Source organism: Salminus brasiliensis, chromosome 9 (assembly GCF_030463535.1).
Source record: "Salminus brasiliensis chromosome 9, fSalBra1.hap2, whole genome shotgun sequence".
NCBI classification, from domain to species: Eukaryota; Metazoa; Chordata; class Actinopteri; order Characiformes; family Bryconidae; genus Salminus; species Salminus brasiliensis.
Genome location: NC_132886.1, coordinates 6,915,172 through 6,923,220, shown reverse-complemented (window position 1 = coordinate 6,923,220; position 8,049 = coordinate 6,915,172).

Sequence of the window (8,049 nt, the reverse complement as noted above, 5' to 3'; positions counted from 1 at the left end):
GTCTTTAAACAAGAGGGAAAACAGTATAGAAAGACCTATCAAAGATAAAGGCTGGGAAATATGTATCAATGTCTATAAGAACCATAAGAAAATCACTTAACGATCAAGTTTTTATAACCCTGATAGATTCCGCAGCAGAAGGAAATTTCATGCATGCCCACTTGGTAGGGCACTTGCTACCTCCACATAGAACCAATGACTGTGCTATTGAATTGATAGACAACTTTACATTTCCAAAAGCTAGAATATATCCTTTAACCCAAGAAATGCCATTGACACTTACATCCAGGAAATGCTGGACCAGGGATTTAATAGACCCATTTCAACTACAGGTGCTGGTCAGAAAAAATTAGAATATCATGAAAAAGTTGATTTATTTCACAAGGAGGTCAAGATACGAAAGGTCATTGCTAAAGAGGCTGGCTGTTCACAGAGCTCTGGCGAAGGGAAGGAAAAGATGTGGTAGAAAAAAAGTGTACAAGCAATAGGGATAACCACACCCTGGAGGATTGTGAAACAAAACCCATTCAAAAATGTGGGAGAGATTCTCAAAGAGTGGACTGCAGCTGGAGTCAGTGCAGAACCACCACGTCTAGACGTATGCAAGACATGGGTTTCAGCTGTTGCATTCCTTGTCAAGCCACTCTTGAACAAGAGACTGAAGTGTCAGAAGCGTCTCGCCTGGGCTAAAGACAAAAAGGACTGGACTGCTGCTGAGTGGTCCAAAGTTATATTCTCTGATGAAAGTAAATTTTGCCTTTCCTTTGGAAATCAAGGTCCCAGAGTCTGGAGGAAGAGAGGAGACGCAGAGAATCCACGTTGCTTGAGGTCCAGTGTAAAGTTTCCACACTCAGTGATGGTTTGGGGTGCCATGTCATCTGCTGGTGTTGGTCCACTGTGTTTTTCTGAGGTCCAAGGTCAACGCAGCCGTCTACCAGGAAGTTTTAGAGCCCTTCATGCTTTCAACTTTATGGAGATGCACATTTCATTTTCCAACAGGACTTGGCACCTGCACACAGTGCCAAAGCTACCAGTACCTGGTTTAAGAACCACAATATCCCTGTTTTATGATCAGCACCAGCACAAGCTTTATTCTTCATAAAAAAGATTGGATTGCATTGGAAAAACTGAAAGGAGCCAAATATGCAGCTAAATTAGATCTGCAGAGCATTTATAATTTCATTAGAATTGAGGAAGGGGATGAGTGAAAGAATGTTTTTTTTTTAGGACCACAATGAGGCACTACGAATATTTGGTGATGCCTTTTGGGCTCTCTATCACCCCTTCACCCTCTTTACGGACATGTTGGGGAACTGTTATAGCCTACTTGGATGATATCCTAGTTTATTCTACTGATATGGATACACATGTAGGGCATGTGAGGTCAGTTTTACAACGTTTGTTAGAGAATAATTTGTTTGTGAAGGGTGAGAAATTTCACCTCCAGTTTGTTTAATTTTTAGGGTATGTAATTAGTACACAGGATCATCATAGATGACTAAAAGGTTGAACACGTTCCTTCAGTGGCCCTGCAAAGGTTTTTGGGGTTTGCACATTTTTACTGCAGGTCCATTCATAATTTTAGCACTATCGCCACTTATATCCCTCTTAAAGGGGGGGACCAAAAAAGCTCAGGTGAATGGAACAGGCAGGCAAAAAATTCTAAATCCCTTCCAGCTGGTAAATTAGTTCTATTACCTGTTCCAAATGTACCATGGTCTCATCTCACCATAGAATTTGTGACAGATTTATCGTAATTTAAAGGACACACTACTATATTAACTATATTTGTCCATTTTTCACTCTCCCTACTGCGTTCCAGACTGCTGAGGCTATGTTCCATCAGGTTTTTAATTTATTCTGGGTCCCTGAAGACATTGTGCCCGATAGGAGACCTCAGTTCACCTCTTAAGTTTGGTGAGCGTTTTTTGAGAGGTAGGGGTGTCTACTGGCCTTGCCTCAATTTGTCATCCCCAATCCAATGAACAATGTGAGTGAATCTTTACATGTCTTTTGCCATGACAATTCCTCTGGCTTGGGTGGAAAGGGCTTGTACAGGGACTGCTCATGACTCTTTTGGGTGTGGTACTGTCAAACATCAGCCTGATGTCTCGTTGGATTCAGACTCAATCTCCCAGACTTCTCCTCTGGTCTCCAACTGCTCACGTGTCTCAAACCTTCCATCAATGTTCACATTCTCCTGAATTCTAATCATTATTACATGTATTGTTGATTTATATGACTTATTAGTTTAGTATTTAAGCCCAGGCTTTAGAGCACAACTTTGCGAAGAATTTTATCCCTTTTTTGGTGACGTACTGAGCGATATTTCCCATGTGTCTATGATCGTGTATAACCTTTGCCTTTGTTTCTTGACTTTGTATTTTGTCTTCCCATTTGGACTATTTGCTTGCATTTTGGAGACTGGACTTTGACCCTCTACTTGTGCTACTGACTATACCTCTGCCTAGCCACTGTTGAATTATATGCCTCTGATGATTACAATTTTCTACATTTTGGAGCTGACCCATGCCTGTGCTGTGACTACAAACCTGGATAGCCTTTTTCATCTTTTATATCTGCAAGCGTCTGAATCTTTTTGGCACACAGTTAAATGAACTGTAAAATCTAATAAAAATAAAAAAGAAAGGTTTGTACTACAATTTCCTGAAGGAAACGGTGGCAAAGCTTACATGGTTCCCATTTCCAGGCAATTACTAGGTATTTGCTATCTGGTCACTAGGGTGAAGACCAAAGCATAAGGACTTTACAGTTAAAGTTTCCATCAGTTCAATAGCATTGCAATTGCATTTTGTTTATTGATGTAAAATAGTATGGTTGGGATTGTCAGTAGTCTGAGAAGCATATTGTTCGATCTGATTTGGCCGTCTTGACTGAGGTACATTTAACCAATTATCAGGGTCTCAAAACCAGTCAATAACCAGCTGCTCTAAACTCACAAGAGAGGAGAGGAATGGGGCATTCCATTTGGTCCATTCATTGTGTAATTCTGATGTAACAAATGTAAAAACAATGTAACAAACAACTGCTAGATTTACTTTACTTTTTTTTTGCATGACAGCATTGTTGTGTTTGCCTAAGGTGTAAATTTGCTCTGCAATGTGTACATATTGTTTTTTTAGACCACATCCTTTTTTGACCAATAGAAAAATGTTTAGCATTCTCAAACATTACTGTATGTCTTTAACTGTCTACGAGGTCAAATAATTCATTATAGGTCTTTTAAACCATGTTCATTAGAGTTGGCTGCTGTAAATCACTCTAGTATAAGAACATCCAAAAAATAATGCATAAACACAGGTTATACACCCTGCTTAATCCTGAATTTAATAAAGTAGTTTTTTTGGCTAGCAGCCATTTATACTTTTTTATATATAATATTTTTTATAATATTTGTACTTTTTTTCTACTGGATATTCATATTAAGAGCATAATCCTCTCTAAGCAAAAGCAAAGGCAAAAAAGGAAAGTCCTGATTCAACAAAGAAGATTGTATGAATATTACAAAACCCCAAAATAGTTTGACTGGAGGACACAGGCAGAAAACATGTATGAACATGGCATTAATTATCAGTTGACAGTTTCATTTTGAAAGCCCAGTGTGGGGTGATGTAAAGTGGATTTGTGATGGATTAGTTATTGGGCAAAATAGTTTGAAGAGAAAAGTAAGTTATTCCAAATTAAGTTCCAGTCCAGATCTCAATCCTTTCCAGAAGTCATGATTCGAGGTTTTTACTATATCATGTGTTTGTGGGATGTTAGATGTGAACTTGCTATAAAGATTAGAAAGCAAATCATGGATTTAAAATAATCCTGTAAAGAATGTGTTTGTAAAGGAGCATCAAAGAAAACACCATATGCACATAAGGCTGTACAGAGTCTGAGATGAACCTGGCTATGAAATAAGAACTTTTTATATAATTTAAAGTGTTCAAGCCCCTGTACAATAAATATATTTTCTAGAATTAAAATATCAGCCCATTGAGGTAACACCAAAGTCAAGAGTCATCAATAAAGTGGGCCTGCTTACCTGTTTAACATGTGCCCCTGCTGCTGTTTGTACTAAGCTAGAATGGACAAAGTGTTGTGTGTCAGGTATTCCAACCGCAGCAAGGTTGGTGACTCACTCAAGATAGGATTATAAAAATCAATAGCATACTTGAGGCAAAATCCACATGTGTGAAATCTTGAATGGGTACCTTTTACCCAGGGCAACTTTGGGAGCATCACTCCTGAGGTACTGCTAAGATTCTGTGAGCATGCAATAGCCATTTCAAGAGACAATAAGAACACGTTCCATCAGGTCTGCCTCCTCTCAGCGGTCCTTCTGTGTTTATTGTGGCACATAACCGAGGTGTCGTCAGTTACCAAAATGAGGAGTTAAAATTCCACAGCACTGAGCTCTGACTTGAACATAAGAAGACAGACTCTCCAGTATGAACTCCAGGACATAGTTGGCATTTACAAAGTGATATTATAGTCTACAGATTTTACCTAGTGGATTATGGTGTCCCAACTATGCTGAATATCAAAAAGGTTTTGACAAGACAGTATTACAAGCTTAAATTGATGAGACAGCCCTGTGGAAAGACAGTGTTAACAGCCTAGAGAACAATCTTGCAACAATCCTACCCTTTTGCATAAACCCTTTCTGGGACTGATTTAAACCACAGCAGTACCTGGAAAGAACTCCAGAAAATTACTTTACACAAGTAACTTTATGGTATTTCCTAAGAAGTCAGTCATCTCTGCCTACACCACCCTGTGTGTGTTTTCTGCTGGCTGCTGGTGGAGTAGGTGTGACCAGCAGGCAGGAGGTGCAGTGGTTAGGAGATGCACCTGGGGCAAATTGGGACATGCTGGTATATAAGGGACTTGAGAGCAGTAGTGTTGTGCTTGCTCAGATTCAGGGTATGAGTGTCCCATGAGTGTTGGCAGATCTTGGTTCCCAGGATATAGCTTGAATTATTGTAATATTGACCATCTGATCCTAGATGACCTCAAATCAGGAGTGGTGATCCTTATAACCCTTAGACATCTGACTTTTAAAACTCTTTACATCTAAATTTATCCGCGTGTGGTTTTCCCTTTTATATGTTGCAGCCTTCTATGGGCCATCAGTAACAATGATATTCCAGTAAGTGCCTCTTTAAAACCTTGGTGTCCTTGTTTGACCCCTTTGATACATATATTAAATCCCTGACTAAGAAAGGATTTTCCTGTCTTCATGATATTTCTGCTCTGCTCTATGCTGAGACTACTGCATCTTTCAGTTTTCTACTTTACCTTTAAAAGCTCTTTGCTTCCTCAGGTACATTTAAAATTTTGCAGCCAGAATCTGCCCACATCAAGCTCATCCTTTTACTGTTTACTGGTAGCATTTCTTATAATTGCTATATCTATATGCCCTGTCTTGCAAATGAAGGTTCCTCTGATTCAGAGTCTTCTAGATGTCTTTCAGACTGTCCACTCTGGGTGGCAGGTCCCTTAGTTCTGCTGCTACTGCCCTCTGGAATGCCTTACCTTTTACCTATTCGCTCCTGTCCTTCTTTTTGTAGTGTAAACCTTATGATTTCTTAAAATACTTTCTTTTCCTCTTAATGGCATAATACAAGCATTCACTTCAATGAGATATTCAATGAAACGAAGACTGGCATCCAACACAGAAGTGAAAGATAAATAATGACTGACAAATGAACACAAAGTGACTTACCTTGCCTAGAGGCAAGTTTAGTCAGGCAGGGCAAATCACTGCGTTTTAATTATTTAGTCCTACCTGAAACCATTTTGCTCTCTTGTAGTCTTTTTCTGCTGGGGGAGCACCTGTTCGTGGCCAGTGTATGGTGAAATGATGTTCTTCCAATTCCAGATTATTCCTTCAGTAGTCCAGGTCTCTCTGTTGGACTCCAATTACCTTGAGCAAGAAGCAAAAATGAGCAAGTGTCCCAATACTTTTGTTTTGTTTATGTTGTTGTTGCTATTCATTGTTCTGTTGTATTGGTGTTGTACTGTTATCAGACAGATTTTATTAAATAAATGTAAGAGCAGAGAAAACACATACCTAGAAAAACAACCATTTTCTTCAATTTTATTTATTCAGACTCTGGAGCAATCAGGGTGAACAGCAAGAGTACATTTTCTAGAAAGCAAGAGTCATTATTATCCATAAGTTTTTTTGTTATGTTATGTAAAAGACTGGTTGAGGCAGGCTGCATGTGTTTAGGGACTTTATTTAGCAAAATTCATGGTCAGGATATGCAGGAGCCAAAACACAGGCAGGCAGTTACATCATTGACAATTCCATAAACCAGGTCACAAAACCAAAAAGCATCACAAACACAAATTCAGGTAGCGTCACAGTGACTTCACCAAGAGCACTCCAAACAGAGGAGCTTTTGAGGAGTCATAATCAGTCCCCTAATTAACAGCACCTGTGTGCTTGGAGTTTCAAGAGAGGGGCGGAGCTTAGACCTTACTCATTAGAACTCATGATTTGAGCCATGAGCTCCCCACTGACGCCAGCAGAGGGAGACATTACATGCTACTTCTAGTTAAATTGTTTTGCTACTTTTACAAATGCTTAAACCTGTATCCTCCCACCAGACATGGCTATCATGTCTTTTCATATCCACAAATAATAGAAGTCTGTATTTCTTTCTTTTATAAAATTTAGTCCTATTTCGATGGGATTAGTTTTACATATGTAGGTGGAATAATATAATTTTAAGACATCTGTAATTTAAAGATAAGTAATCTGGCATAAATGACTTAGATGTAATGATAGCCAACCTTATAACCCACTTATAGTGATAATCATTTTTTGTAGGCTATAGTCTACACAGACCTGAATGACAGGTATCTGTACCATGCACAATAAAAGTAAAAGCTTCTTGAAATGACTCCATACCTAAGAAAAACTATGAAAACTTATTTTCTACATGATTTAACATAATTTACCCACGTGTCGATTCCCACAGAATGAATACAATCTGAGGTTATTTTAGTGGCTTGATTTACAGAAGGTTAAAGGCGCCAGAATCTTATCCAGAACAATGACGGATATGGTTCACCATTCCCACTGGACAAAAATCACTGAGAAACTCATCATCAGAGTGGTCAGAAAATTTTATGTTCACAATCTGCTCTAATATCCACAAAGAATATCCTGGAGGAGCAGTCCAAAAACAAGATGAACTTGTGATTAATCCCTGTTCCAGGTCCTGCTGACTTGTCAGAAGCTCTTAAATCATTTAGTGTGCTTCAAAAGACAACTATAATTTACAATAAACAGTTATTTTTGTTTGAGTGGTCCTTCACTGAGAGCTAATGATGACTGAGCAACAAACAGGAACAAATGTGTGCCTGCCGTTTACAGACTGATTAGTCACAATATCTCAAAGATGCATTGAGACAGAGGAGGCAGGAGGTGATGCATTAGAATCACATGTGGCAGAGAAGAAGGGCTAGCATCCCGTTACAACTGTAGATACTTCAGCCTCTTCTAGAAATAACAAAGCCTCAGCTGGAGGGCGACACTGTGCATTTTGTCACAGTGGACAAATCTAGACAGAAAACATATGAGCTTACTAATACTAATGTACTAATGTATTTGTGAAAGTGTTGAATAACGGGTCTTATAAGTCTTATATGCCCAACTCCATACACTCTATACACAAACACGTTCACAACCCCCCCCCCCCCACACACACACACACACACACACAAAATCTTTTCAGTGTTTTTTTCATTTGATTTCTGTGTGTGTGTGTGGGGGGGGGGGGGGTTACTCAGAAAAACAGGACAGGATTTCATTGGTATGGTTAAAAAATTACTATGATGCCAAATGCCACATTTATCACTCCATATAAATGAAACATCTTAGAGAATCTGAAATGTCGCAGTCCATTTGAATGTCCCATTGCATTCACAAATGTCTTTGGACAGATGGAGAAAAAAAAAACTTTAAATGACTTTAAATGATGTTCTTTATAGAGTTAATAGTGCCAGAAATAGAACTTTTAAATTATG